The following is a 7,500-nucleotide window of genomic DNA, read 5'->3' on the forward strand; positions in this document are numbered from 1 at the left end:
GCGAGACTTATAGAAATGACGTTGTTTTATTGATTAAAAAAAAAAAAAAAGGGTAAAACTGTAAAGAGAAAATAGAAAACTCACATTAATCCCAAACAATTTAACAAACTTCAGTTAACGTAATGTGGAGTCCGTTCATTGATCGATGCTGTCTGTTCAGTTCCCAGTGAGGCGCCCGTTCAGCGCTGGACCCGTTCAGCGCTGGATTTGACGCATGGCATAGCGCGCATGCGTCAAATCATGTTATATTATTATATATTATATAGCTCGCATCTAATCGTATCGGATGAGAAATAGACATTAAATGGCATATATAGGCCGCTACACAACAGTAATCACCGCGACAAACATTAGATTTGGAGGAAAAAAATATATGATTTTGGAAAAAAAAAAAAATATTATATTTTAATATGATGACCGGAATATATCACGTTTGTCCGGTAAATCGAATTCTTCCCGGACACGATGTCCGACGGCAAATTTTTCTAACGGAAACCCTGGGCTGTGTATCTGTGCTGTGTAATTACCTGATGTGAAGTGCTATACAAAAAAAGTTATTATTATTATACTTTGTGGAAGGGATTCATTGTTATTGTTGTCCGGAGGCTATCAGTAATTGGCTATCGGTTTACATGGCTTGTAAATATACTTTAGTTTTAGGACGTGTTCATCTACTGTGATTGTGTGATCTGTGTGATCATCTAATTATGTGTAGTTATGTGTTTTTAGCATGTTGATGTTCTATCAGCATGTTGTGATGTTATTAAAATACAGTTAAGACCTTCGTAGCACTGTGCTTTGTTAGACGCTATCTGTTAGCAGCGTTTGCTTCCGGTTTCATGACAGCCAGTTTAACCCGTGCCTGAGGTCTAACAACATTCAAATGACTCTAACTTCGTCATCTTTTTTCGGATTTCAATGTATGACATGTCATTTGAAAGCTTACAATCTGTAGTTTCAGTAAGTAATGTAGACTACTGGTTTATCAAAACACTGGCTGGTGTCACATTTGAAAGTGTTTTTGTTATTTTTAGTTTATATATATGTATACTTGTTTATATTATACAATATACCAGTCATATTCTGGAATGTGTCTAAATGTTAAAGTTCCATAAGTATAAGTAAAATAAAGTAAAGTACCAGTTTGTACATAAATAGTAGCATTTTTTTTCTCCTTACGCACAAAAACACGTACCGAAACCGAACCGAAACTGTGACCCAAAAACCGAGGTTCATACCGAACCGTGGACCAACTGAACCGTTGCACCCCTACTACACACTGACACTGACACCATTATCACAGTCGATCATCTGGGATGATGGCATAACAGTCCTAACAAGCCAAGTTGAACTCTATTGATAATAATATGCATACACACAAAGAAACCTTGTACAAATGTTGTCCATTTCTATAATCATACTGTAACATGATCTTTTGAGTAGCAATGCATAAAAGCCCTGTCCGGACGGCATATAAATTACCTGAGGACCTCGGTAATATATGTTTTACCTGGGGTAATTCGGTAATTTTTATCCCGTCCGGACCGACCATGTCAGTGATTTACTCCGGGGACCCCAGTAATTATTCCGGCTGGAATTACCTACTGTGTTTCAGCAAACCCTAAGGTCCTCAGGTAATTTTATTACCGTCCGGATCGACATGTCAGTATTGCATGATTTCGCGCGCGATATTAACACTAGCATTTCCCGTTTTGACCGGGGTATTTATTAAAAGACCCGAACTACCCACTGTACATACTTTGTGTTTTGTCCCCCGCCCCCACCTGTGGTGTATGTCCCCACCTGTCCTACCCGCTGTACATACCTTATGTTTTGTTGTATTGTTCTTCCCATGATGGATGTATGTTTATCTTGTAGATAGTAATAATTATTTGTCTGTATTATCTTGTAGATAGTACTAGTTTTTTTTGTCTGTCTTACATGTAACGATGAATTGAGAATCAAGGACCCCAATTGAAATAAGCCAGTGGCTTTCTTGGGTTTTTATCCTGTTAGTTGACCTTGTATGTAATATGTACTTTCATGTACCTACTTCTGCAAATCTTCTAATAAAGTTTTCAATCAATCAAAAAAGGTAGCTCTGTGCAAACAATGGATGTGGATGACATTATTAACTCCCTTGAATCTCCACTATCGGATAACCAAACCACCTAAAAGGTTAATCGACGACGACGATTAAGTGACGATGGACTGATTTCTTCTTCTGAACCAGTTCTAGCGAATTTACCTAACATTAGCTTGTAAACTGTGCAGTTTGTATGGTCTGGATCTAGCACTCTATAAATCACGGTGTCTGACAACACACAGGGATGAAGTTAGGGGTGGGAATCGCAAGGTAACTGACGTATTGATAACCGTACAATATTACCCCCGAAAATCTATACATTGTAAGAGAAAATTCATCAACGATACATCCCAATATCTGTTAACTGATATTTCATAACGTGGTTCCAGTGTTAGCAGCATTCGGCAGAAACCTTCGTTTTCCACACCCCTGTACAGGCGAAGGTCCTTGAATGAATGAATTGATTGATTGATTGAAAACTTTATTAGAAGATTTGCAGAAGTAGGTACATGAAAGTACATATGAATGAATGAATGAGCCCTCGGGGAGTTAAAGTTTGTTTTGAAATATAATCGTTCGAGACTTTAGATCTCGTATCTGTTTTTCCCCGCTTTGCGCCATTTCAGCCATTCATCTTCTTAATTTTAATAACATCAAAACATTCTGATAGAACATCGACATGCTAGAAACACATAACTACACATACTTAGCGAGTGGTGTCGGCTGCGTTCGTAAATTCGCTCTGGAAATCTGATCAGCAGTCATGGAATGCCTCTTGTCCAATCAAATGACTTGTTGTTGCTACTCGTGCGTTGTGTTGTGGGTCTGACAAAATATCCGACGGGAACAGCTTCTTCTTCTGTGATGTTAAATGTCAGCTTGCACGCGAAACGCAAACATGCATGGAGATTTTTTATTCCATCCGGATCGGTCATTAAAATCACTGGGGTCCTAGGGTAAAACAAATATTACCGAGGTCCTCAGGTAATTTATATGCCGTCCGGACAGGGCGACCATTTTGACCTGTTGAATCAAAGAAAAAAAACATTCCCTCAAGGCAATGCATTATACTGTATCCACTGTGCTGAGATCCCAGCAGCTCTGCCAGCGCTCTCTACACTGTCGCAAACCAGCACGATGCTCTATTTCAATAAATAATTAAAACAGAGTCATTCATCAGCAGCGATCAGAGTGACTGTGGACATGCGGGAGATTTATAATGATTACAGCAGACTCCGTTTCTCAGCCTGCGGCTACCTTAGCCGACGATCGCATTTAGCCCGTCTCCTCTCTCCACGCCTCTCCGCAGCACAGAATTTATATAATCACCTTGTTTTCCGTTTGCTCTGATTTAATGGCGTGTCTTAGCTTAAACCCACGGTTCATTTGAAAGGTACTTGATCTCCTTCACCTCCTTGTATCCCTGAATGACACAGTCCTCCACTAACCCCCCATCCTACCACACACGAGAGAGAGAGAGAGAGAGAGAGAGAGAGAGAGAGAGAGAGAGAGAGAGAGAGAGAGAGAGAGAGAGAGAGAGAGAGAGAGAGAGAGGGAGAGGGAGAGGGAGAGAGAGAGAGAGGAGGAGGAGGAGAGGAGGGTAGCTAGGGGGCTGGGGGGCGAGGAGGGTAGCTAGGGGGCTGGGGGGATGCAGCTGGATCATTGCATTGCTCACGGCTGTTTCTGCATCGGTCAGAGAGCAACTATAATAACCTTTCAAAAGCACGCCTGCGGCGAAGGAGAGAGACAGAAATACCTGCCAGATTCTGTCAATACCAAACTAAATTATAACATAGCAGCTATGAATGAAAACTAAATTATAACATAGCAGCTATGAATAAAAACGAAATTATAACATAGCAGCTATGAATAAAAATTAAATTAGAACATAGCAGCTGTGAATAAAAAGCGATTTGTGATTTATATGTTCATTATGGACGGGCATGTTTGCTATTCATCTTGGTTTTATTCATCTGGCCCGGGTGTGAAGGAAACACTGTGTGCTACTACAGCAATGGCTCCAGGCATTTGAGGTGATGTTGGTTTAGGCTGGGGTTGAGTTATGGTTTAGGTGTTTGAGGTGATGTGGTGGTGGTTTAGGGTGGAGTTGAGTTATGGTTTAGGTGTTTGAGGTGATGTGGTGGTGGTGGTTTAGGGTGGGGTTGTGTTATGGTTTAGGTGTTTGTAGTGATGTGGTGGTGGTTTAGGTTGGGGTTGAGTTATGGTTTAGGTGTTTGAGGTGATGTGGTGGTGGTTTAGGTTGGGGTTGAGTTATGGTTTAGGTGTTTGAGGTGATGTGGTGGTGGTTTAGGGTGGGGTTGAGTTATGGTTTAGGTGTTTGAGGTGGTGGTGGTGGTTTAGGGTGGGGTTGAGTTATGGTTTAGGTGTTTGAGGTGGTGGTGGTGGTTTAGGGTGGGGTTGAGTTATGGTTTAGGAGTTTGAGGTGGTGGTGGTGGTTTAGCGTAGGGTTGAGTTATGGTTTAGGTGTTTGAGGTGATGTGGTGGTGGTTTAGCGTGGGGTTGAGTTATGGTTTAGGTGTTTGAGGTGATGTGGTGGTGGTGGTTTAGGTTGGGGTTGAGTTATGGTGTAGATGTTTGAGGTGATGTGGTGGTGGTGGTTTAGGTTGGGGTTGAGTTATGGTTTAGGTGTTAGGGGTGATGTGGTGGTGGTGGTTTAGGTTGGGGTTGAGTTATGGTTTAGGTGTTAGTGGTGATGTGTTCAGGGTGTTGTTCATGTCTTTATATAATGAGGTACATTGGGACTTTAGAAACTCAGACCTACTATATCTCTTATTCACCCTTATTTCACCCTGTACTAAATCTCTTGCTGAAAGAGAGAGAGAGAGAGAGACAGAGAAAGAGAGAAAGAGAGAGACAGACACAGAGAGAGAGAGAGAGAGAGGGAGAGAAAGAGACAGACACAGAGAAAGAGAGATACAGAGAGAGAGTGAGAGATAAAGAGAGAGAGAGAGAGAGAGAGAGAGAGAGAGAGAGAGAGAGAGAGAGAGAGAGGGAGAGACAGTAGGACAGTAGTTACCTCAGCTCTGCCGCAGTGCCGTTAGATAAAAACCACCTCAATAAAAGAAGCCCTGGAGCTCAGACGCAGACTGTTTACCTCCGGAACGGGACCATCGCAGACCCAACTCATTTACTCTGCCCTTACAATTGTGCTGCTCTGATCCTGTTCATGCGAGAAAATAAAGTTAAATAAGAGAAATATATAAATAACCCCAAAAGATGAATCTAATTGGCTAGTGGGGAGGTTTCCAAAAGGAACCATTAGTTTCCATTTACAACACTAATGGCCACACACACAAGCACAAGCACACACACACACACACACACACACACACACACACACACACACACACACACACACACACACACACGCACTCACACACACACGCACACACACACACACACACACACGTACACACACACACACACACACACACACACACACACACACACACACACACACACAGGAACACACCAAATGAGATCAGAGATCCCCTACGCTCCAGGGCTCCTCTGTGGTATTCTGTTTCGTTTATTTCCGCGCCTCTCCCTGGACTGACGCATTCGGGCGTTTAAGGGAAAGTTGTTGAACAGAAACCTGAGAGTCGGCCTGAGAGACCAGGGGGAAGAGAACAAAGCACACAGGAAGCAGTGCCTGGAACACTCTCCCTCTCACGCGCTTCTTCTAGACAGACAGAAGGAGGGCTGTGATTGGACTACAGGACGTCCTGGAAAGAACAGCCATGAGGGGTCATTTGACTGTGAGTAAAGAAAATGGTTCTATCTTTGCACTCGATCAAATTTCAGGACCCTCCTTTCATGACTTTTCCTAGATATGTGCGTTTTACCACCCAGTATCCTTACATTTTCAAAATCACATCAGGATAAGCTAATATAAAGCGATTTTGCAATTTTTCTGTGTAGGAAGCAGGCTAATTTACAAGCGGCCAACTAGTGGTTGTTGTGTGTAAATAGCAGCTTGAGCATTGTACAGAGGGGGTCATTTGATTCTTTTAGTAGGTAAAAAAGGCACGGCTGTCCTAGTGTGAAATGTGTTCAAAAATGTTGTTTGCAATGATGGTGGCGCTATAGAGAACAACCTTCATGCTATTTAACTCGCTTTTTCACGCTTTAAACATTTAGGTCAAATTAAATTCTGCCTGAATCCATGAGCGCTCTGGTCTGGTGGCGCTCAGCTAGGATTCACAACATCAAAAGCGCAGCAGCAGTGGCTTAGTGTGAAGAAAGGAGAGATGAGAGATGGGAGAGATCTGGGGAATCTCTCTTTAGCTTACAATCCTCTCTCTCTCTTCTCTCTCCATCATTCCCTCTCTCTCTTTCTCTACCCCTCCGCTTGCACATTCCAGCCATGATAACTGATCCTAACTCTCTCTTTCTCTCTCTCTCTCTCTCTCTCTCCTCTCTCTCTCTCTCTCTCTCTCTCTCTCTCTCTCTCTCTCTCTCACACACACACACACACACCGAGTAAAACTGCCAATTTCTTAATCAGAGTGATTAATTTTCTCAGTGTGATTAAACGAGGCATGTGATGTCTTGCTGTGATGTATGTGTGTGCATGTGTGCGTGTGTGTGTGTGTGTGTGTGTGTGTGTGTGTGTGTGTTGTGTGTGACGCTGTAGTCCCTCCTAGTTGTCAAACACACTGTGCTCAGACATAGCAGAGATTGCTGACCAATCAGAGCACAGGGATGAAGTGATATTGTCTGGGTTAGGAGTGTGCATACAGTATGTCTATTTGTGTGTGTGTGTGTGTGTGTGTGTTTGCTTTGTGTGAAGTGTGTGTGTGTGTGTGTCTGTAGAGATGTAGAGGTCTCAGGAGGAGCAGGTGTAACCTGAAGAGATGGGTCTTCAGTCTCCGACGGAGGATGGGGTAGTGACTCTGCATTATTAAAGCCTCACAGTCGTTACAAGGCACAGGTCACCGGCCTAGTTCCTCTAATCTCACTCTCTCTCCCTCCCCCCCCTCTCTCTCATTTATCTGGATTACATTTCTCTTTCATTAATGTTCTCCTCTTTCTCATTTCTCTTGTTTAACCGCCGTCCCACCTGCCTCCCTTACACACATCTCCCTCTGCCTCTGTGTTCATACTGAGACTTAAGGCCGGTTTAGGCTTCTGCGTCGAATTTACGTGCGGCTACGCCGTAGACTACGCGAGCTCTCTCCAAGTTTATAGTTCGACGTTGGTCCGCGCTTGCAATTACACCGTCACATCGCTAGGTGGCAGTGTGTTTTCAGCCCCTGTGCTGTGCCTCTTCCGGTTAGGAACTCACGGAGCTCAAAGCGCAAAGCGGCATAATAGCGATCTTTTTGTTGTTATGTTTGTTGTATATAAAAGTTCTATGATGCATTGAAATGACATTAAACTAAGATAATACG

Source organism: Nansenia antarctica (genome assembly GCF_963989245.1).
Source record: "Nansenia antarctica genome assembly, chromosome: 4".
In the NCBI taxonomy this organism is placed as follows: Eukaryota; Metazoa; Chordata; class Actinopteri; order Argentiniformes; family Microstomatidae; genus Nansenia; species Nansenia antarctica.